Source organism: Oryzias latipes, chromosome 5 (assembly GCF_053564925.1).
Source record: "Oryzias latipes strain Hd-rR chromosome 5, Olatipes_Hd-rR_3.1".
Lineage (NCBI taxonomy): Eukaryota > Metazoa > Chordata > Actinopteri > Beloniformes > Adrianichthyidae > Oryzias > Oryzias latipes.
In genome coordinates, this window is record NC_136241.1 from 3,355,042 (window position 1) to 3,379,592 (window position 24,551).

The 24,551-nt window shown below is 41.5% G+C and overlaps 2 long non-coding RNA genes across 2 annotated transcripts; one reads left to right on the forward strand and one right to left on the reverse strand.

Moving 5' to 3' along the window:
• Positions 1-17,662: 17,662 nt before the first annotated feature.
• Positions 17,663-18,031, reverse strand: LOC144992097 (uncharacterized). The gene is made up of 2 exons (XR_013655896.1): positions 17,908-18,031; positions 17,663-17,794 (listed from the first exon to the last, which is right to left on the reverse strand). It is a non-coding gene; the product is annotated as an uncharacterized LOC144992097 (long non-coding RNA).
• On the forward strand, positions 17,991-18,344 carry LOC144992098 (uncharacterized). The gene is made up of 2 exons (XR_013655897.1): positions 17,991-18,097; positions 18,213-18,344. It is a non-coding gene; the product is annotated as an uncharacterized LOC144992098 (long non-coding RNA).
• Positions 18,345-24,551: the final 6,207 nt, after the last annotated feature.

Below are 24,551 nucleotides of genomic sequence, written 5' to 3' on the forward strand. Positions count from 1 at the left end.
AACATTTTCTGTCAAATTTCTTTTTAATTTTTTACAATTTAATTCCAACTTAAATAGACTAAAAGACTAATTACATTGAAGTCATGTTCTTTGCCGTTTTCCCTTGTCAGTCACACCAGGTTTAGGTTGCATTATCCCCAGCTGTGTTGATTGGCTAATTATGTTTTTGTTCACCTTTTAGCTTATCTGATTGTGGGTCTCCACCTGTGCAAATCAGCTTTTACTGATTCCCACAGGTGGTTTGGCAGAGAGTTTTTGGGCCTGTATTTTAAAGGTACAGAGAGACCCAGCCAGGCAGCAGCACTAAAGGCCCGTACACACCGGGACGAATATTCGCCAGGCGTTATTCGCCAGCGTTTTTCGCCACGTCTTTTGTGTTCACACCCAGGCGATTTTCGCTGACGATGAGCCGAGCGAACATGCAATTTCCTTCCCTGACATTAGATGGCGCTTAATGTAAACAGAAATACTCCTGTACACAAGGTGGCGCTGCGCAACTTTACGATTCTTAAAGTCGCTTTTCACTCAGAAGAAGAGAGCAAGTATTTACGCGCTTGTCAGAATCATACAAAGAAAACATGAATATTTCAAGCATCAGTAGCTCCAACTGGTACTTGGTAAGGGGATATTTAAGAATGTCCGTCATTATTTCTTCGCGGCAGTATAGACGCTACTTGGCGTCTAACTTCTTCGCTGGTATGTGTGCTCAGCAAGGCAGTTTTGTGTTTGAGCGCCCCCAAGTTGTGTTTTACTGTAACTTCAGAAGCTCCAGACACGTGTGCAAAAGCGCCATTCTCATTGGTCGAATAGATTTCGATGCGACGCGTCGAAAAAAAAAAACGAACCCGAGGCGTTTTTTTTTTGATGCTTTGGCGCTTGGCGTTTTTTCGCCTCGGTGTGCACACTCTCATTGGTGCCCTTTGTTTAGTCACGAGGCGTTAAACGAAATTCGTCCCGGTGTGAACAGGCCTTAAGGCTGCATTTCCACTGCAGGTCTTGATGCCCAAATACGATTTTCTGACTATATCGGATTTTTCTGATGACCTGCTTACATCATCTTTTAAAAGTGACCCGTATCTGATTTTGTGCATTTACACTATACAATGCTGAAACTATCAAACGTAGACGTTCTGAGGACTATGTAACGTAGCAGCATTTCTGCCTTCCACAGACCTGAGCACTGACCGCACAGATTTAAAAAATTATGAGCGAGCAGGCCCTTAATAATAATCATAACAGTTATAAAAGCACATTTAGAAGATACGTGTTGGTCCAAACAGCAAACTTTTTGCATGGTGAGACCCTCCCCTTTTTGTTGTGTTTTTTGTGTGACTGCGGTTGTCATGGAGGCAACGCAGCGACGGAAGGAGGCGTTGCCTTGGGCGCTCCTGGATGAGGCAGGAGAGGGGATGCACGGGAGAGGAAAAAGGAGGGCAGCTCGGCCGGCTTATGTGCTCTCTCTGAGTTTTGAATGAGGAAGTGTTTGCAGACGTTGTGCTGTACTAACAGTTCGATCCAAGCAAAGAAATAAACGGCTTCTAGCCTGTTCCAGAACAACGGTGTCCCGCTTGTTTAGTTACCGTTTGCGTCCCGACCGGGACCGGACACAAAATAACAGCGGTTTCTGACTACGGTCTGAAGCCTGAGGCTGAAAGGTAACACGCTGATGGGGCTCCAGCTCTCCTCCAACAGCAAAATCAGCGCACAAAAGCACCTTAATAAGTCATGTGATCTCAGTTGGTGGTGTCCTGAGTTGATGCAAATGCACGTATCCGATTCGTGTCTGATTTATTTCCACATATGAATGAGGCCTTAATCCGATCTGAGAAAATCTGAATCCATGCGCTTTTGTCCTGCTTACACGTTCAGCAGTCATATCCGATCTGTGCCACATGAAAATTGGAATTGGGTCACTTGAACCATGCAGTGCGGCCTATGGGTCATGCCTAAGGACCCACACTGGATTTTTGGCCCGTGGGAATCGAACCCAGCTATTCAGCCGCCTGATTGGCTAATTATCCTCAGTGTATTTAAGTGTCTGGTTTTTAGTACACCCGCTCTATTCTGCTTTGTTTTGTCACCAGTTTAGTTTCTGCCACCATTCCTTGTCTTCTGCATTGTTGGTCCTACACCACCAGTCCCTCACAGGTCTTTGTTTCAGGACAGTTTTATCTTGTTCAAGATCTTTCTCACCTGAGCTGTTTTGTTTCCCTCATTTTCCGTTCAGTCATGTTTCTCTGAGCTAGTTCTCAGTTTTTTTTGTGTTTGTGGTTTTCCTGTTTAACCTCTTAACGTCTGAATGTATTTCCAGCTATTAAAAAAAAAATCAGTAATGTTTTTACTTGTAGATGTTAAATTATGTCATTTTGGAGTGGTTCGATGCATAATTACACCAATGGGCTGAAGACGAGTCTATACATTACAGATATAGATGCTCAGACCTTTGTCATGGTCGTGGTCCATGGTACTTGTATATTTTTAACAGATACACAGAATCAGCACATCACAATAATAAAACTGCTGAGCTCAAAGCTTTCTTCTTCTAGAAAAGACACAAATGCAGATTCAGAAGCTGTTGGTAGCTTTGTAGTCAATTAACAGTCAGCACAATTCCATAGGAATGTGGTTCCTGTTACCTTCTTTGCCCTAAAATTCTGTTCCCATCTATAGATGATTTCAAATGGAAGTTAGGGGTAAAGGTAATCAAATACCATTACAAAGCAGCAAACACAGATTAGAAGCTGCTGGTGTCTCTGGAGCCCCACAAACATCAAGGTGTAGGATCCTCCAGAGGCTTGCAGTTATACGTAAACCTTCTATGCCCCCCCCCCCCCCCCCCCCCCCCCCCCCCCAACAACACTAGAGCAGAAACGGCTGCAGTGGGCCCAGACTTACATGAAGACTGCCGTGCAGCCCTGGATGGTTCAGATGCATGGAGTAGTTGGTGGGTTAGATCACAGCAGAACTCGGAGTGCAGTCAGAGGAGACTGTATCATTCCCTTCAGAAAAAGCGCTTTTGGTCAGACCGCTTTTTCTGTTAGAGCTGCTACTGAGTGGAACTTCACACCTGTTAGTATCAGAAATCAAAACACATATCATTTATTCAAGACACAATTAAAGAAATGGCTCATTGACAATCAGAGCTGTCAACACTGAGTACATTTCCTCTCACTGATCCTCATTACTGTCATGTCTTTTACGTGCACGTATGTTCTTACATTTTTCTGTTTTTGGATTGTTTTATCATTAATTTGATTTTAGGTTAACTGCTTATTTTATTGAATGCATTGTTTAATATATATATGTAATGTTATGTAAATATGTAATTTTACTTTGATCTTTTAGGGTGATTTTTAACATCTTCCCAGGGACTGCAGATGAAAAATAGCCCTTTGGCTAACTCTGGCATATTGACAGAAATGTTTATTAATATGCGCTGTCCCCCCTATTCAAATAAATGATTCTCAACAAGGCTGCTACATCAGCAAGGAGGAGGCGGAGTCACGTTTTAGGCCAGAATCATGGGGAGGAGCTGGTCGGCCCCTCTAGGGTCCCTGAAGGTGTGAAAATGACCTCTGGATAGTAGGTGGAGTTTCTGACTGACCACTTTCTTTCATGGTACAAAAAGAAGAACCGTGATTTCAGTAACCAAATCATCTTCATGCCTCTGCATTAATGGCTGCTATGGGCAGAAAAGGAGATAAACTGAGGCTGTGGCCCCCATCCTCCCCTTATCTCAACCCTATTGAGAACCTTTGGACCATCCTCAAGCAAATATCTGATGTGGGGAGGCAGGTCACATCCAAACAGCAGCTCTTGGAGGCTATTCTGACATCCTGCAAAGAAATTCAAGCAGAAACTCTCCAAAAACTCACAAGATCAATGGATGCAAGAATTGTGAAGCTGCTCCAAAGTAAGGGCTCCTGTGTTCAAATGGAACTTGACCTATGAAGATGTTTTTATTGAAATAGCTTTTGATTTCACTTAATGACATCCTAATGCAGCAAATTCAACAAATGACCATTTTCAGAATCTAGAAAATGATGTTGAACTCTGTTGTGCCTAAAATTGTGGAACAGTGACTTTGAAAGGTTTTTATTTCTGAAAAAAAAAATACTGTTATCTTGAGGTTTTAATAAATGTTCTAATTGTAAGTGACTTGAAAATTATGCTGACTGTCATGATGATGATCTGTGGTACGCCCTCAGTCAAAATCTGAAAAATATCATATTAAGCTGGCTGCTTCGCCTAAAGCACTTACCTTTAGCTTGTAGCATAACAAAAATAGCACTACGTCACGTTTCCCAGAATGCTTTGCGGCCAATCATTGGTCTTGTTGTTAGACCTTGGTCACAGGGACACGGTGATTGGCCAATGATGACAGCAAAGCACGCCTGGAAACGTGACGTACTGCTATTGTTGTTATGCTACGAGCTAAAGGTAAGTGCTTTAGGCGAAGCAGCCAGCTTAATATGATATTTTTCAGATTTTCATCGAGAAAATAACAGATCGACCATTCTTGCTTTTATTTTTACCCCTATTGAATGCTCACAGAGACACGGAAGTAGCGGCAGGAAGCGGCTTTTGCAGCAAGATGACTGACGGCGTACCAGATCATCATGTGAATGAACGTGAATACGATGGATGCTTTGTGCTTTTTGAAATAAATAAATCTGTTCTCTAAACATCCTCCGTGTCTTCAATGCAATGTAATGAGACACACACAGACAGAAATGTGAAGGTATCTGCTGTAAATCTATAACGTAAATTAATAACAGGAAATGATCGGCTAGTCAGTTAGCATGTAGCCTAATAGGCTTCGAATGTAAAGATACTGACTGCTAAAGTTAATAAAAGACAAGTCCTGAATATTATTATTCTTATTCGACCCTAAACTACAATATCAGCTGTCTGTCAATAGACCAGCCAGTTGCCCAAATGCCGGCATACATCAAAGAGCTCTGCAGCGGAGCTAGTAGTAGCCTAGCAGGAGCTATCGTATGACAAAGCAGCCTAGTTATCATAAATCTTTTGATATTTTTCTTATATTCATTGAGACAGTAATAAAGTGATCATTTTTGTTTTTCATGTTCCTTTTTTGAACGAATATGGGTCACAGAGACACGGAAGTTACCGCTGAAAGCGGCTTAGTTTTGCCGGCGTACAGAGAGCATATCTGCCTGAATGACTTATGACGTGAATAATTATTGCGTTCGAACGGATTAATTATTGCGTTCGAACGACATAATTATTGCGTTCGCACGAGTTAATCATTTCGAGGGAACGGAATAGTATCTTGAGGGAACGCAATAGTATCTTGTGGGAACGGAATAGTATTTCGTGCGAACGACATAATAACCTGTGGGAACAAGATATTAATCTGTGGGAACAAGATATGTTTTTATATCTTAATGTCAGGACACGGGCTCCGTAGGTTTGTGAGCGGCTGTAAGCTAACAAGGGAGAGTGTATACAGATGGATGATAGAAAATGGCGGTGGTCTTAGTGCCAGCAGAGTAAGACCACTACTACTAACACCCAAACTACCGCTGCTCTGCAGAAATGTCCTAGAAAACAACAGGTTTTTTAAATTTGACTAAAAATGGCACAATCCCAGTTAAAAGAATAATGGAAACACTTTTACAATAGATTAAAAGATGATGGAAGTGGGATTTAAAGCATGAGGAATGCCTTGACTCTATTTAATCAACATCAGCTAATCATTCAACATATTTGATCATTCTTGAGCACACCTTAAAACACAATAACCCGTTCTAAAAAAAAGATGTATCCATTGTTTTATGCACTATATAAAAGAAAGAAAACAAATACATCTTTAGGATTCAGTTTTGTACAGTTGGGTGTCATCTGCGTAAAAATGATTTGAAAAGTTCTACTGTGACACGTCGTTTGCTCAAGAGAAGAAGCATTTAGCTAAGAAAAAACCAAGTAGAAACGTTTACATGACTGAACTTTAAAGCAGAAAGAGAATATTTTACTATTTTTGTATGCTTTCATATTCTCAGTTTTTACTTTTCATCTAAAAAGTACTTTTTTTCGGTTTACCACTACTACCAGTTTGTCCAATGAGCTTGACTCCATGTAGCCCTCCTCTTCCTCCTCTTCCTCACTTCACAGTTAACTCGAGAAAGCTCCACTGCTAGCTCTCAGCAGGCTTCAGTACTGTGCTGTTTCTAACGGCTTATGTCCAATCAACACCAATGTCACACCTGAGAGCCCCGCTGACTTTAATCATCTGTGATTAAGGAGGCAGCTCCAGCACTCAGATAATAGCTGTCCACCTGCGCTGCACATGAAATCTAGTAAAATGTCAACAGCCTCTCCATTTTATTTTTAAAGCAGAATTCTATTTGGTTGAATTCAACTCAGCACACCAGTTGACCTGGACTGTTTTGAGATTTCTCTTGTTTTCTGATGTCACACTCCTTTTCCTCTTAATGAAGAAGTGAACAATCTAAAAGGCACAAACAGTCAGACTCTGCTGATCAGAGATGAGGAAATGATGCAGTCTCATGAACTCGGGTGGGAAAATTGGAGGGGGGGCTGAAGGCTGAAGCGGGAGGCTTATGTCTTCTTGCTTCCAAAAAAGAGCTTTTTTGGAAGTCCACGTTGTTCTGATGCGCCATAAAATTCCTGTCATTCGCTCACAGAACCTCCAACAAAACAACAAAAATGTTCTTTAAAGTTTGTTTGTCTTATTCACTCCAAGCTTTTTTTTGCCTGGAAAGCTGTGGACAGCCGCAGATCTAGATTTACCTGCTGTGGATCCTTTTAATAAGGATCTGTTGAATCTTTATTTGCAGCTCGAGTGCAAACACACCTGCTTGTACATGTGTTGTAAATGCCAAGCTACTGCCGGAACAAAAACAAAATGTTAAAACAGGTTTTTACCTCATTTTGAAAAGGGTATTCAAAAATAAACAAGCTTTTTTCCATCAAAGCCAAGTTAATTTTTGAGTGTTTCTAGAATTGGAATTTCTCAAGAAAGGCATCAACAAAAACTATTTGTTTCTTTTGCAATGGCCTACACTACCTCTGTGTAGGTACACCTGACCTAACGGCTCACATGGTCACACGAAACCGGCATCCTTTTCAGATCGTTATGCTCTTTTCTCGTCTAGGGGAGACTTAAAAAAAAAGATTGTATCCAGAAAAACCAATAACAAAAAACACAAAAGGTCTGGCCTTATATAAAGCAACACATTTAAACAATGACAAAACACTATCCTCCCTGGACTAACAAACAGGAGAAAATGTGTCCTAAAGAAAATGGTGGATCATACCTACAGCTTCACTTATCAGCTATAAGTCACACTGCACAAAATCTATACAGAGTGGGCAAAGACAACATACAGAAGACAAGACACAGAGCACCACAGAGTCCACGTCTGCTCAACACAGGTCAAAGTCAGATGGAGAAGAGAGCCAAGTGAAACTGGCCTCAAGGCCTGCAGGTCCACCCAGGGTTTTTGAAAAGGCTGCCTCCATCAGCTCTGGTACAATAGGTGCCACACCCTTCCTGCACCGCACCAGAAAAACAGAAAAAGACACAAAGATCCACAAAAAACGAGGTCCCACTCTGACACAGAAAATGAAACAGAACAAAAAGTAAAAAAGGAATGGGGCCACAGCCGTAGAAAGATCCAGTGTTTTCCCCATGGATTGCTTTCCTTTATTGTGAAATTTAATGACGTGTTCATGATCTCCCACATCACACCCAGCAAAGGAGCGGAGGAGGAGGATATGTTTGCTTTAAAAGTCTTTCAATAGGTTTTTAATGACACAGCTGAGCTGTTAATGAGGCTCTCAGTCAGCAGCATGAAGCTCCAGCTAAAAGCTCTCCAGTCACTGATAATTGGCTTTTAGTAGCTAAATCACTTGGAAAATTCCTTGATTTGTCTGAACAGGTACTGACTCCTTAAAAAGTACTAGAGGAACTGCTGTCCGTGTGCAAAACAACACATCAATGCTGTGTGTTTGTGGTGTTTTTAATCAAATACAATGCGTTTTGTTGTTCTTACTCCATGCACCAAACTTTACTTTTCCTTCAGAGGTATAGAGGATTTTTTTCTAGCTGACAAAAAAACCTGAAACTAGACAAGCAAAAGAAAAAGAGGAATTCAAAATGCACAAACAAAAGCAAAGCTTTTAAAGTGTCAAGCATGTCAAGCATATTCAGATTACTTCTTTTTGCAGATGATACCAATGTTTTTGTGCAGGAGAGAACATAAAGCCTGTTTTAAATGAGGTCACGTCCAAACTATCCAACCGGAAATATGGTTTGATTAAAAACAAATTTTGGTTTGATTTGAAATGGTTTGTTTCAAGCAATTAAAGCAAATCAAGCAAGAGTGCAATAATGCACAAAACAACACAATCAGCAGGTATACAGTCATACAAAGACATATCAAACTTAGGATAATTAGACATTTAATCAATGATTGCATGAAAAGGATTGGAAGGAAGCGAATTTATATAATCCCGCCCCCGTTCTACCGTGACCATTTTCTTTACATGATTTATCTTTATCCGGTTCATAACTTTTTATTAGATATTAATGCCGTACCAACACAGTTTCAGGTCATTAAGAATCCTAAAGTATCAATAAATCACATGCCGATGTGGAAGTACTTAATAATTATGTAAAATAGACATAACTCTGTTTTAGAAATCAACATATCACATGTGGATCGTTATCTAAAATATATTCAGAATAATTTCATTAGAAAAATCATGACTGTGAATAAAAATGACACTATATCAGAAAAAATAGACATAACACTGTTTCAGAAATCTTCATAGCATTTACAGATCAAGTATCAAAAATATAGGCAGATTATTTTTCTTTTTCTTTTTTTTATTAGAACAGCCATGAATATAATAAGAGACACTATTCCTGAAATCGTCATGGCATACGGAGATCAAGTATTAATGTTTAGAAATATGTGCACATTTGTCACGTTCAGCTCGTAGTCTCGGAGGCCATCCTCATGGTAGAAGCACAGGCGGAGTCTCAGGACTTGATTTTTTACTCAAACTTTATTTTCCAATTTCTTCTGTTGGCATTTCACAGTCATGGCCCAGCTCTAACCACCAACCAACAACAAACCCCAATGGTTACAACTCCCACCTTTATAGGATTTCACCTTTGGGAGCTACCATCCACCCAGGTTCCCACAGAAAATCTATTTACACAAAATATTAAAATATGTACATTCAAAGTTCCCCTAACCCCTATAAAAATAGATAATTTCCCCATGCAAAAATAGAATACACAGACTGTTCCTAAAACATTTCAATAATTCACTCCAATACTAAAATTACTAATCTAAATCTCCCCTGTTAACTATACAATGATTTTGGTTCCCTCCCTGGAACCAATATAAGGTCCTTGTACCCTTAGGGACCTCTTTTGCTGGCGGACCATTTCTGACACAGAAAACAGAGGTAAGTCATCACAATCAGACAAGGCATAGACAAGGCAGCAGGTGTAAAACAAATATTTAAATCTATGTGTTTTCACAGGTGCTCCTGACCTAGAAGAACATTGCTGCCGCTGCTTAACTTTAACTGCACCAGAACAATAAACTATGTCAATGAACCTTTTCTGTCTGTTTCTTTAATGTGACAGCTGCTCGTTGTCACATTTCCTCACCCCCTCTCCCAAGTTTACAGTACATCAATTCTCATGAACACGGGACAAACAGTCTGCCACACAGTTGGTCTTTCCTGCTCGATATTGCACTGTGAAATCATAGGCTTGAAGAGACAGGTACCATGCAGTGAGACGTGTATTGGAGTCTTTCATTCTCCTCAGCCATTGCAGGGCACGATGATCTGTCTCTAGGCAGAAGTGGCGCCCCAGCAGATAGTACCTCAGAGAGTCAATCGCCCACTTCATGGCCAAACACTCCTTCTCCACTGTAGAGTATCGGGTCTCTCGGTCGAGGAGTTTCCTGCTTAGGAACAGCACTGGATGCCTCTCCCCTTCAGCTTCTTGCACCAAGACTGCTCCAAGTCCAACAGCAGATGCATCTGTTTGCAGGATGAAGGGTCGAGTGAAGTCAGGGCTGTATAGAACAGACTCACTTGTGATGGCCCCCTTTAGATCCCGAAACGCTGCATCACAGTCCTCAGTCCAAACAACCTTGTTAGGTGCAGAAGCCCTGGTGAGATCAGTAAGAACAGCTGCTCGATCTGCAAAATGGGGAATAAATTTACTGTACCACCCAACCAGCCCTACAAAGGCCCGCACTTTCTTCTTGGTTGTGGGTATCGGATATTCCTGAATGGCTTCCACTTTGCCAACACGTGGTTTCACCAGACCCTGACCCACAACATGGCCCAGATACTCGACCTGTTGTTGGGCCACGACACATTTGCCTGGGTTGATCGTCAGTCCCGCTGCTTTTATTAGATGGAGAACATGGCGCAGATGAGACATGTGGTCCCGCCAGGAGTGGCTGAAAATTATAACATCATCCAGATATGCCGCTGCAAACTGGGGAACATCTCTCAGAATCTCATCCATGAGCCTCTGAAATGTCGCTGGTGCCCCCTGGAGACCAAATGGCATCACCTTGAATTGAAACTTGCCATAAGGTGTTGTAAATGCTGTCAGCTCCTTGGTCTCTTGTGCAAGTGCCACTTGCCAGTAGCCTTTACTCAAGTCGAGCGTAGTGATGAATTTTGATTTTCCAACCCTCTCCAACAGTTCATCTATTCGTGGCATCGGGTATGACTGGATCTTTGATACTGCATTTAGATATCTGAAATCAATGCAAAATCTCAGTGATCCATCCTTCTTTGGGACCAACACAACAGGACTGCACCACTCACTGGTTGATGGCTCAATGACGCCCAGCTTCAACATCAGTTCAATCTCCTTCTCGAGCTTTACAACCAAACGTTCTGGAATTCTGTAGTACCTTCGACGGGGAACTGCATCTTCCTTCAGGTGAACCTTGTGCTGAACCAGTGTGGTGAATCCTGGTGTCTCCTTGAAAAGTTCTGCATCTAATAATCGCCCCACCTCCCTCTGCCGATCCGGTTGGAGATGTGACACATCGACAGGGCTGGATGCCATTTCTTCATGTGGAAACAACTTCTCCCTCTCCTCCTCATCATCATCAGCCACCCGGATAAAGAGTGTCTGGTTGCACTCCTGCTTGTTTGATGCTGGTAGCTGAAACTCCTTCAACAGATTTACATGGAAGCGCTGATGTTTTTTTAATTTTTCAGGCATGTAAAGTTCATAGGTGACCTCACCCAAACGTTTGGTGATGCTGTAAGGACCCTGCCATCTGGCCAACAGCTTATTGTCACTGGTGGGGAGGAGCAACAGCACCTGCTGACCAACCTGGAAAATTCTATCTCTGGCTTTCTTGTCATACCACGTCTTCTGTTGTGCTTGTGCTGACCTCATGTGTTCTTGTGCCAACGTACTCATCCTTTCAAGCCTCTCTCTCATCTTCAGGACGTAGGACACCACATTGTCTTTATCCGTCACTGGCTTCTCCCAGTAATCTTTGAGGAGATCAAGTGGTCCTCTGACCTGGCGACCATAAAGAAGTTCAAAAGGTGAAAAACCTGTTGATGCTTGTGGCACTTCCCGGTATGCAAACAAAAGATAAGGCAGCCATTGGTCCCAGTCCGCGCCTGTCTCCGACACAAACTTGCGTAGCATGGTTTTCAGGGTTTGATTGAATCTTTCGACCAGTCCATCTGTCTGGGGGTGGTATGGGGTGGTCTTAATGCCCTTAACTCCTAGCAGACTATACACTTGTTTTAACAGTTTGGAAAGGAAGTTGGTGCCACAGTCTGTCAGAATCTCTTTTGGTATGCCCACTCTGGAGAACAGTTGAATAAGGCAGTTTGCTATTTGTCTTGCTTTAACTGATCTCAGGGGAAAAGCTTCCGGGTAACGTGTGGCATAATCACAAATAACCAAAATGTATTTATGACCTGATGAACTTTTCTCAAGTGGCCCCACTATGTCCATGCCTATTCTGTCAAAGGGGGTCTCAATAAGTGGTAAAGGCTGGAGTGGAGCCCGGGCAACTCCCTGTGGTGCTGTTAACTGACATATTTCACATGAAGCACAGAACTCCTTTAACTGGGTATACATAGCAGGCCAAACAAACCTATTAGCTATTCTGTTGAGTGACTTCTGGAAAGCTAAGTGACCAGCCCATGGGATGGAATGACCAATCCCCATAACTTTCTTTGAAAAACATTGCGGCAGTGCTAAGGCTTCAACTGTTCCATGACGTTGGTAAAGGATGCCATTTTTAATCAGATAAATCTTATCTGTCAGACACTCTACTCTACCGGTCTTCTGCCCTTCTATTTCTGAGACTTTGTCAAACCATACTTTAAGTCTGGGGTCAGCTCTTTGGAGAGCAGCTATATCAGCTGGAACTTGGAAATCCAAAACGTGGCTGGGTTGTTTCTCATCATCACACTGTGTTTCAACTGTAGCCAAGAACTTTTCTCTTCTTTTCTGAGCTCTAGATTTTCGCACTTTCACAGGAGATATTTCTAACTCGGTGTTGTGAAAAGGAAGCTCCTCAAGTAGATTTCTAGCTGCATTTGCTCTTGTTGTTACTATATTGCAAAGAGAAACTGCATGCTGATGATCTGATCCAACTGGCTTCCTCTGAGCCTGAACAGATGTCTCACAAACACCTCCATCCATCTTTGCATGCGCTTGTTGTATTAAATCAAAAAGCAAAGGTACATCTCTACCCAATATAACAGAAAAAGGCAGCTCTGGCACAAGGACTACTGGCATGAGATAAGTTTGACCATCTATAGTTAGATAAACTTCAGCAGTACGATACACTTTCTCATCACCATGAACACAACCGATGGTAGCAGTAGCTTCATTCCATAAATCTCTTGGAACCAGACTCTCCAGAACAACCGATTTAAAGCAACCAGAGTCTAGCAAAGCCTCTTTTCTCTGACCATTAATCAATACAGGTACTGTCACAACTTCTTTCTGGACCTGAACCGGCTGAGAGGGTCTAGGCAGTGTACATAGCAGGGAAGGTGGATTTTGTCTAGTGGCAGGACAAGTATACTGGGTGTGGCCTATTTCATTACATTGATAACAGCGGACATCCTGCTTAGAACTAGAAAATGAACGTCTGCTCTCCTTGGCTTTAGCTGAAAATTGCCTGGGGCTATTATGCATTCTACTATGTGTTTGACCACCCCTTTCACCCGCATAAGACTTACTCCGCCCAGAGAAGTAGCTGTCACGGCCAAAGTTAGGTCTTCCTCTCCCGCTTCTAGCTGATAGAAAAACTTCTGCTAGACGTGAAGCCTCTTCTGCAGACTGTGGATCTCTTTCACGAATCCAAATTTCCATTTCTGGGTTCATCATCCGAAGAAACTGCTCCAGGATTAACTTCTCAGAAATCTCTTTCACAGTGCAGGCTTCCGGTTTCACCCATTTGTTGAAAAGTTCCCTCAGGCGCACATAGAGTTCACGTGGGGTCTCTCTAGGATTGATGTCCAAAGCACGAAATCTTTTCCTGTATGTCTCTGCCGTGATCTCATATTTGGCCAGAATTACTTCTTTGACCTTCTCGTAGTCTTCAGAGTCATCAAAATCCATAAGCACATATGCACTTCGTGCTTTACCTGTGAGCAATGGGATGAGCTGAATAGCCCATTCCTCTTTAGGCCAGCGGCAAACAGTAGCTATCCTTTCGAATGTCATGAGATAGTGTTCGATGTCATCTTCAGGCGAAAGTGGTAAGATCTTGGGTTGTTTTTGCAGTATTGGTCCCCATTGTGTGGGTGGGACAGGTCCACAGCTGGTTGGCATAGCAAGCTGCACGTCATCAGCCCCTTCTCCAACATCATCATCATCATCATCCTCCTGCTCCGCTCTGGTCTCAAAATCATCTTTTAATTCTTTTACTTGTGTTTGGAGCATCTGAAATTGATGCTGGAGGTTTTTCCATCTTTGGTCTTGGCGTGCAGACTCCTTTTCCACCAGTTTATCTCTGGATGCCTGAGATTGGACGAGAGTCTTCACCAGAGTAGTCAACTCCTCCAATTTATCTGGTTCATCTGGAGCAGCTGCTCCTTCCTGGTGAGATGAGGTGGCTTTATCATCATCCAAAGGAAGATCAGGGGTCTCAGTCTTTTTTCCTCTTGTCATTTTCTGCACTGTGCTTTTAATTGTTTGCTTCTGACACCACTTGTCACGTTCAGCTCGTAGTCTCGGAGGCCATCCTCATGGTAGAAGCACAGGCGGAGTCTCAGGACTTGATTTTTTACTCAAACTTTATTTTCCAATTTCTTCTGTTGGCATTTCACAGTCATGGCCCAGCTCTAACCACCAACCAACAACAAACCCCAATGGTTACAACTCCCACCTTTATAGGATTTCACCTTTGGGAGCTACCATCCACCCAGGTTCCCACAGAAAATCTATTTACACAAAATATTAAAATATGTACATTCAAAGTTCCCCTAACCCCTATAAAAATAGATAATTTCCCCATGCAAAAATAGAATACACAGACTGTTCCTAAAACATTTCAATAATTCACTCCAATACTAAAATTACTAATCTAAATCTCCCCTGTTAACTATACAATGATTTTGGTTCCCTCCCTGGAACCAATATAAGGTCCTTGTACCCTTAGGGACCTCTTTTGCTGGCGGACCATTTCTGACACAGAATACAGAGGTAAGTCATCACAATCAGACAAGGCATAGACAAGGCAGCAGGTGTAAAACAAATATTTAAATCTATGTGCTTTCACAGGTGCTCCTGACCTAGAAGAACATTGCTGCCGCTGCTTAACTTTAACTGCACCAAAACAATAAACTCTGTCAATGAACCTTTTCTGTCTGTTTCTTTAATGTGACAGCTGCTCGTTGTCACAACATTATTTTTCATTAAAATAAATATGACTTTTTTGAGCAATGAAGTGATATAATTATATATCAATCACTTTAACCATCTTCAATAATAGATGAAAATTGATAACAATTGATGAATAATTGATACGGCTTCCTCCCTCTGTCCAAAAACATGCTTCATAGGTAAATTGGTTACTCTAAATTGTCCATGGGTGTGTGAATATGAGAGTGCATGGGTGTGTGATTGTGGCCTTGTGACAGAATGGCGACCTGTCCAGGGTGTCCCCTGCCTTTGCCCGCAAGTGGCCAGGATAGGCTCCAGCAGCCCCGTGACCCCGAAAGGGATAAAACGGAATAGAAGATGGATGGATTGAATTATTGATGAAGACATTTTATCTATATAATTACAAGGTAATCCTGTGAAATAAAAAGGTCCATATTTTGTCCATTGTCTAAGGTTGGTAATTCCATGTTTTGCTGCCTGATTGACAGTCGTCCTTCTGGATTTAACAGACTGTATACGTTCTCTTTGCTGTAATGTCTGCAGACTTAGATTAAGGTCCTTTTCCTTCTGCAGCTTTTATCAGTGCAACTGAAAGTTGAGATCAAGTTATCTGCAGGTCAGAACTCTGCTGAAAATCAGGGCCACTGTTGGCTTTTAGAGATAGCGCTGATCCCAGGCGCCTTATTTCTTGAAATTGTATTTGGCTCTTTGATTTATTACTGCATTTGTTGGCTCAGACGTTCGTGGTCAAACACTTCTGAAAGTGCCTCATGTTGTTGACAACCAGAACCCTGGACTGGTCTGGTGGACCAAGTGGTTTGACGTAAATCCTGCAGCCTTTTATCAAAGTGTTCTGAAGCAGTGACTATTGTGTTTCAGGCTCTGGTGTAAACCGTGCAGTGGGTGGAGCATAGCATTTCTAAAGCGCTGCTTGCTCCGTGGGAGGCGCTCGAGAAGTACGTGCCACAGGAAGACACAGCAGCTTTAGTGAGCTCGGATCCATCATGCGGGAGGGCGATCCGGGCCTCAATAAACACTCCAGTGGGCCGGAGTGGTCTTCTGCCGGGGACTTGACGTGCCGTGGGGCAGGTAGCGACTTTCTAATGACAGAGAGAGTTTGCGCTCAGTGCATTTAAAAACGCATGTGCAGTGACGTATGTATCAGAGGATGTCCGATAGGCTGTTCTGCATGTCAATCAAGTCACATACTTCTCTGTGAGAGTTTTGAATCGCAACGTTTTTTATAAACATATTTGTATTTTTTTGGTTATTTATCTTTGCTGGCCTGCGATCTACCCTCATGTCCTTGAAGATCGACCGGTCGATCGCGATCGACGTCATGAGCACCCCTGCACTTGAAGAGCAGTATTATTGGGGAAATTGATGATTAAGGACACACGGATAAAAAGAGTAAGTGAGATCAAATCCCCAGGCATCGTTATTGAGCATAAATTGAATATGAAAGCCCAAGTTAAAAATGTTGCTAAAAATATCAAGGTGTAATGTGATACAAAGCAAAGCTGAATATTTTCTCAATGACAACACTTTGTATATATTACCGTATGTCGTGCACTAGCACTGCCCCTTTAATTATGGTATTGAGGTGTTGGAAAACACTTGCAAAGCCATCCTACAGCTACTGTGCACTTTACAAGAACAAGTCACAAGAATGATTCATAAAGTGGGTTATTGGAAACCCACCAGTATTTTATTCTATAAAGGAAAATTACTAAAAGTTACAGACATAAGGACATACAATATGATATAAATAATTTAAAAACAAAAAAAACCGACTTCTACAAAACATAAAAAAGCTGTTTAAGGAAAGAGAAGGAGAATATTTACTAAGAAAGAAAAATGACATCAACAACATCAGTTAGAAAATGAGAAGCCTAATGGGACAAAGTACAGACAATCGTGACTCCATGATGTTGTTTTGGTAACTTCATGTTTTTTTCTGTAATTCTTTTGAGTCTATGAGAACATTTAGTATATGTTAAATTTTACGGAGCCCGTGTCCTGACATTAAGATATAAAAATATATCTTGTTCCCACAGATTAATATCTTGTTCCCACAGGTTATTATGTCGTTCGCACGAAATACTATTCCGTTCCCACAAGATACTATTGCGTTCCCTCAAAATACTATTCCGTTCCCTCGAAATGATTAACTCGTGCGAACGCAATAATTATGTCGATCGAACGCAATAATTAATCCGTTCGAACGCAATAATTATTCGCGTCATAAGTCATTCACGCGGATATGCTCTCTGTACGCCGGCAAAAGCCGCTTTCAGCGGTAACTTCCGTGTCTCTGTGACCCATATTCGTTCAAAAAAGGAATATGAAAAACAAAAATGATCACTTTATTACCGTCTCAATGAATATAAGAAAAATATCAAAAGATTTATGATAACTAGGCTGCTTTGTCATACGATAGCTCCTGCTAGGCTACTACTAGCTCCGCCGCAGAGCTCTCTGATCATGTATGCCGGCATTTGGGCAACTGGCTGGTCTGTTGTCCGACAGCTGATATTGTAGTTTAGGGTCGAATAGGAATAATAATATTCAGGACTTGTCTTTTATTAACTTTAGCAGTCAGTATCTTTACATTCGAAGGCTATTAGGCTACATGCTAACTGACTAGCCGATCATTTCCTGTTATTAATTTACGTCATAGATTTACAGCAGATACCTTCACATTTCTGTCTGTGTGTGTCTCATTACATTGCATTGAAGACACGGAGGATGTTTAGAGAACAGATTTATTTATTTCAAAAAGCACAAAAGCATCCATCGTATTCACGTTCATTCACATGATGATCTGGTACGCCCTCAGTCATCTTGCTGCAAAAGCCGCTTCCTGCCGCTACTTCCGTGTCTCTGTGAGCATTCAATAGGGGTAAAAATAAAAGCAAGAATGGTCGATCTGTTATTTTCTCGATGAAAATCTGAAAATATCATATTAAGCTGAATGCTTCGCCTAAAGCACTTACCTTTAGCTTGTAGCATAACAACAATAGCAGTACGTCCCGTTTCCCAGCGTGCTGTTCTGCCAATCACTGGCCAATCATTGGTCTTGTTGTTAGACCTTGGTCACAGGGACACGGTGATTGGCCAGTGATTGGCAGCAAAGCCGATGGGAAACGGGACGTACTGCTATTGTTGTTATGCTACAAGCTAAAGGTAAGTGCTTTAGGCGAAGCATCCAGCTTAATATGATATTTTTCAGATTTTCATCGAGAAAAATAACAGATCGACCATTCTTGCTTTTATTTTTACCCCTATTGAATGCTCACAGAGACACGGAAGTAGCGGCAGGGAGCGGCTTTTGCAGCAAGATGACTGAGCTGAGGGCGTACCAGATGATGTGAACGTGAATACGATGGATGCTTCTGTGCTTTTTGAAATAAATAAATCTGTTCTCTAAACATCCTCCGTGTCTTCAATGCAATGTAATGAGACACACACAGACAGAAATGTGAAGGTATCTGCTGTAAATCTATGACGTAAATTAATAACAGGAAATGATCGGCTAGTCAGTTAGCATGTAGCCTAATAGCCTTCGAATGTAAATATACTGACTGCTAAAGTTAATAAAAGACAAGTCCTGAATATTATTATTCCTATTCGACCCTAAACTACAATATCAGCTGTCGGACAACAGACCAGCCAGTTGCCCAAATGCCGGCATACATGATCAGAGAGCTCTGCGGCGGAGCTAGTAGTAGCCTAGCAGGAGCTATCGTATGACAAAGCAGCCTAGTTATCATAAATCTTTTGATATTTTTCTTATATTCATTGAGACGGTAATAAAGTGATCATTTTTGTTTTTCATATTCCTTTTTTGAACGAATATGGGTCACAGAGACACGGAAGTTACCGCTGAAAGCGGCTTTTGCCGGCGTACAGAGAGCATATCCGCGTGAATGACTTATGACGTGAATAATTATTGCGTTCGAACGGATTAATTATTGCGTTCGAACGACATAATTATTGCGTTCGCACGAGTTAATCATTTCGAGGGAACGGAATAGTATTTTGAGGGAACGCAATAGTATCTTGTGGGAACGGAATAGTATCTTGTGGGAACGGAATAGTATTTCGTGCGAACGACATAATAACCTGTGGGAACAAGATATTAATCTGTGGGAACAAGATATATTTTTATATCTTAATGTCAGGACACGGGCTCCGTAAAATTTGTCAAAATGTATGCATAAAATATGGTGAGATTGAATGTGGAGCACTTTATCACTTTTTTTTTTTGTTTTTTTTTTAAGTATTTCATTTTGTGTATGAAAATAAAAAAGAAATCAAATCAAATGAATATAACTGCTGTTAGAAAAAAAAATCTTCTGCTCTATGGTGAGTTTAAAGTCCCACTCTAATCATCTTTTGATCTATTATCAAAGCGTTCCCACTGATCTTTTAATGATAATTATGCAGTCGTTTTCTAAGACACTGTAGTTCATTAGAAATTCTCCTCTGAGTGTTAGGCTGGACTTTTAAGCCCAACACCATTTCCCATAATCCACCTGTTTACACCAGTGGTGGGTCAAACTATCTGACTTGTGGGCCCACCTCATAAGAGGAAGAAATAACATGGCATCTGGACAACAACATGCTTTAACTTTGATTGAAAATTGATTTACATACTTTAAAACAGAACTTTGGTTTTGTTCTTTTATTTCAAAACAATGTTGTTGTTTTTCATTTTAGTGCCAATTGCAAATGTCCATCCGGGAAAAACTTCAATTTATTCCAGTTTGGCGGGCCAGATTAAATAGTTTAACGGTCGCATATGGCCCCCAGGCCAGGGCTTGCCCACCCCCGGTTTACATTCTCACCCTCTAGCTTACAGTCCCTAACACCCCCAACCTAACATTATAGGAAGAAAAAAATGGCGAGCCACATTGGAGCTATCTAACCGTCCAGTTTAGATCCAGATTCCACCTCAGGCGAGGAAAACAAAGACGTTCATGGATCTATTTTTCTGACAGCGGATGATCAGAATGGAGCAGAGCAGGAAGACTGTGGCCTGGTGGTTGTAGCTTCTACATTACAACTACGAGTTTTTTCAAACTGCATTTTAATATTGGCTCCCGATTTACCACGATTTGAATAAACAACTACTCAGAAATGTATACTTTTCTTTATATATGTCCTCCATAATAAGAAAATGCCACAAGAACATGTAAAAAAAACACAATTTTCATTGGAGTGGGTCTTCAAATGCCAAAGTAAAATGACACACAGGTAAAGAGGAAACGGTGCTGTGGTGTTCAAGATTTCTGCAAATCTGCCAGCTGACAAAATGTCGTCTGCATTCAGCGATAAACTCCACATTCGCTGCTAACAGCTGGACTGTGCATCCAGAATGCCATAAAACTCAAACGTGCTGCAGGGGCAGAAGCTGTTCAGCTCCTGTACAGCCTGAGAAAAGAGAACTAAAACATTCCTTTCACGTTAAATGTCCTTTCAGAATAATTCCTGTCAGAATAAAAGTATGTGAAGTGAAAACATCTGAAGCTGCATTTCGGATTTTCCTCCATCTCTGCTTGTTAGCACAGCCAGAGCCTGTTCAGGGCAGGCCCATTTTTCTTTGTTTTTGTTATTTCCATGCTTTCCTCTGCCAACTCTGATGTGAAGAAAGATCCTTTCAGGTTGCAGAACATTTTTGCCTCCAGGATGTTCAGGCTCCTGTGGTGAAGGCCCTTCTCAAAGCTTCCACAGGGACCGGGAGTTGTTTGGAAAAATTGCAAGCCTGCTTTCCTTTGTGCTCATTCTAGTGAAGTGTGATGGTGTTGCACTTCTCTTTCCTCCGATCAGAGGTTGTTCTCCTTAGAGGTGACCTTCTCCTCACTGAGTCCAGTCTCCATGTTTGGCCTTTGGCTCCCTCCTCCACATCTCACTGACAGATTTCTTTGCTCACAGAAGCAGCTGAATTTAAATGGTCTAGAGAAAAAAACAAACAAAGGAAAACCAGGAAAGCCAACATCAAAAGCTTACTAACATTAATATGTTTTCACAATCACCCAAATCTATTTTAGCTTTGCTTTAAATGTTTGGATTTACCGTAGATCCAGACACTTTTATTTCTCCTCACATGTAAAGACAGAAAATGATGTCAAAAGATAAATCAGTTAAATCTTCATGCTTATCAGACCTGTGGAGACCACCTAGACCCCTGGATCCAGATCAAACCCACTCCACAGAGATGGTTTTTCACCTCTGCAGTTTGTGCGACATGACCCGAGCCCTGAAGCTCTCTTTCAAAAGACGGAATCCGTGTTTTGTAGAAAGCCTTTGTTCATTTATCTTTTCATCCAGCAGCCACGAGAACAGAGAATAAGCTGTAATGAGACCGGAGCAGCAGCCTCACAAAAGAGATTTTAATTTTCTGCAAACAGGAGGAGGATGAGGGGCCCAGCAGCGCTCGGTAAAGAGCGAGCGTATTAAGCCAAGAGCTGAAAAGACATTAGACAAACACCGCAGGGAAGAATGATGATATAATGTGCAGAAAAAGAAGCCTCCTGTTTCCCCCAGGAGTGTTTGAACGACAAAGGAGAAGAAGGGCAGAGACCTTTGGCAGATTGTTAATCCGGAGAAAAACACAAAAATAGGGGTGTAAGCATAAAAACACAGTTATCCCTTGTTCTATCTTGTGGGGTGAGGTCTAGATGACCCAACTCCCAACGTTAACGTGCCTTGGAGGCACGTTAACATTGGGAGTTGGGTCATCTAGACCCACTAGACAGTGCTCTGATCCTTTTTTCTTCAATGATTTGTGATCTTCACTGGTGTCCATGGATTACATGAAATCTTTCCACCTTTATCCACCTTTGTCATGGTAGGGAGAACACGTCAATGGAAGGGGGGGGGGTCATCTGGACCCTATAAGATAGCACAAGGGATTTCTTTATGCTTCGTATTTTTGACACAAAGTCACACAAATGTTTGTGTTTTTCTGGGTAAACCTTTCTTTGCAACAACCTCCCACCCTGAAATGGCAGCTCTTTTCTTCTGGATCATAAAGTGTGCCTTCTGTCTGTGAACAGCTATGAACAGCAAAAGTTATTTCTTCATCTCCACCAAACAGACGTTTTTGAAGCTAAGTTTCTGCAGTTGGTATGTATGTTCATGTGCAGAGTTGGAGAGTTCAAAGTTTCTCCCAAAAACTGCCAGTCAAAGTGAGAGCAGAGCATCAAACTGCTTGTGGTACAAAATTGAGGAAAGAGCTAAAAGAATCAGCGAAATGTAATCTGATGGTGATGTGAAAATACAGTTTATTGTCTGAAAACAGCAGGATGTGACTTCTTCAGATAACTCATGAAGCAATAAATTAAGGTCAAGCTGACGATAAAATTGGATGTCAATCCAAAGATGATGAAAATGTTTAAACATTGTCTATAGCTTCTCACACGCAGAATGACTAAAATGGTATTTAAGGTGGCAATAATACATCTAGTTTAGTCAAAAGAAAAGCACCAAAGTATCTTTTAGTCTTGGGAAAATGTAAAAAAAAAATGTCAAAACTACTTTATGACTAGGAAAAAAAATGACTGAAAGAAAAGCAGTAGTTTTTTTAAGGTGACAAACAGCAAGAACAGGAACTGGAACAGCGTGTGGAGGACGTGGAGATCCAGGAGAGGGAAGAGAAAACGGTAATGGGTTGACACAAACAGAGGTGGGCCTGTCATTTACTGTTGCAGGAAAGTGAGGTTGAGTGTGGGTAAGAGAGTACAAACACAAAATTGATTTGGAGTAAAGGGATAGCTGGACAGGACAATTTTATCCACAATGCATCAGAAAGCAGAAAAAAAAACAGAGTGTGAAACAGGTTTTTAAGTTTCATCCAGCAGCCAGTTTCTGGTTGAAAGACAAAAAAAACAGGCTGAATGGAACCTCTGACTGCCTGATTGTGGATTTGTGGGACAGAGAGGCGGCCCTGATGAAGCCCTGATGAGCGATGATTACAGCCGTAATCTTAAATAGAATATTCCGCTCTGTCATCATAACCAACTGAAGAGACTTGTGTGTTTCAGACCTTCCTTTAATCATCCCAGGATCAGACATCCAGCCATCAACAGAAACTGTGCAGAACTGTCAGGTTCTGCAGTGCCTCAAAGTTCTCCCTTAGTCACATGTACCCTTACGGGGGTAGACTTGTTCGGGTGCTGCAAGTTTTTTGGGTTGTGCTGTCCCATAGAGGCTTGTAGAGAGGAGCAGTCACATCTTCAGCATTGTGCTATCTTATGGGGTCCAGATGACCCTACCCTTACATTGACGTGTTATCCCTAGCATGACAAAGGTGGAGAGGATTTCATGTAATCCATGGACACTGTTGCGGCAAACCGAGGGACCTGTTTGGTTTTGCTGATCTCCTCCACTGGCATTAACCACACCATGTGGTAGCAATTGAGATAATACTGTTGAATTGTTGTCTGAGAAAACACCTGGCCTGTGAAGATACACCTGGTAAGAGTCAGAGATCTATTTTGACTGTAGTAGTGAAGAATTGTGGAACTGACTGGATTAATCTACCTCTTTATATTTATATTTTGAAAATGGTGGTAATTGTCATGGGAATCACCAGATTTTCACTTGTGTTTAAAGGTTTTTCACCTGGTTGTTCACATGACTTTTCAAAATAAAAAAGAGAAAAGACAATCTGAGTGGAATCCTGCTTTGTCTTTCCAAAAGCGAGGTAGAACCTCCTTTCAAGTGCAGGGGATACAAACCAAATCTGGAGCACTTGACAGACACCAGTAAAGATAAAAAAAAATCATTGAAGAAAAAGGGTTCAGAACACTGTCTTGTGGGGTCCAGATGACCCCACTCCCAACGTTAACGTGAATTGATAGCACAAGGTTTAAGGGGCAAGAAGGTTTGGGCTCGTGCGGCCACCTCAAGGGACCCCATTCAAATTCAATTCGATTTCAATTCAAGTTTATTTGTATAGTCCAAATTCACAACAACAGTCGTCTCAATGGGCTTCGTATCGGTAATTGAAAAAGTGAAACATAAACTCAAAAGGATCATGAATACATAGAATTCAATAGGAAAATACTAAAATGAACTAACAAACAGACTAAACTATACTGGCATCCCTGCCCTTAGACCCCCATTGAAACATACCATTGTCAAGTGTGTTATAGGTGTATCATGAAGTATTATAGGGATAATGGAAGTTACACTCACTTATGATGTCCATATGGTGCCCTTACGTCACACTCTAGTCATTAGTAAGGTGTGAGTACTCGCCCCTAGCTGACTGTAAGCACAGAGTGCACGTGATGTGTAAGTGTCTGGTGAACACGTCTCAGCAATAAGGGCCTGGTTCAGAAAGGGGTTTTTATAATGGAATGGTAACAATTCCATTATGAAACACTGGCTCTGTATAAAGGTGGTGCAGTGTAAAAATCCACAAGGTCATACAGTTTTAAAAGTCTAGATTGATAAAATAAATTGTTTGTATGAACAAGATATCCGGCTTTATGTACAATTCTGACGACTCGTTTTTGAAGTAGAAAGAGATTGTGACAAATTGTTTTCTTCCCATTAAATAGCTTTTGACCCAGGTTAGCGCTATTCCTCTTATCCCATACACTTCCAGTTTATCAAGTAGGATGTCATG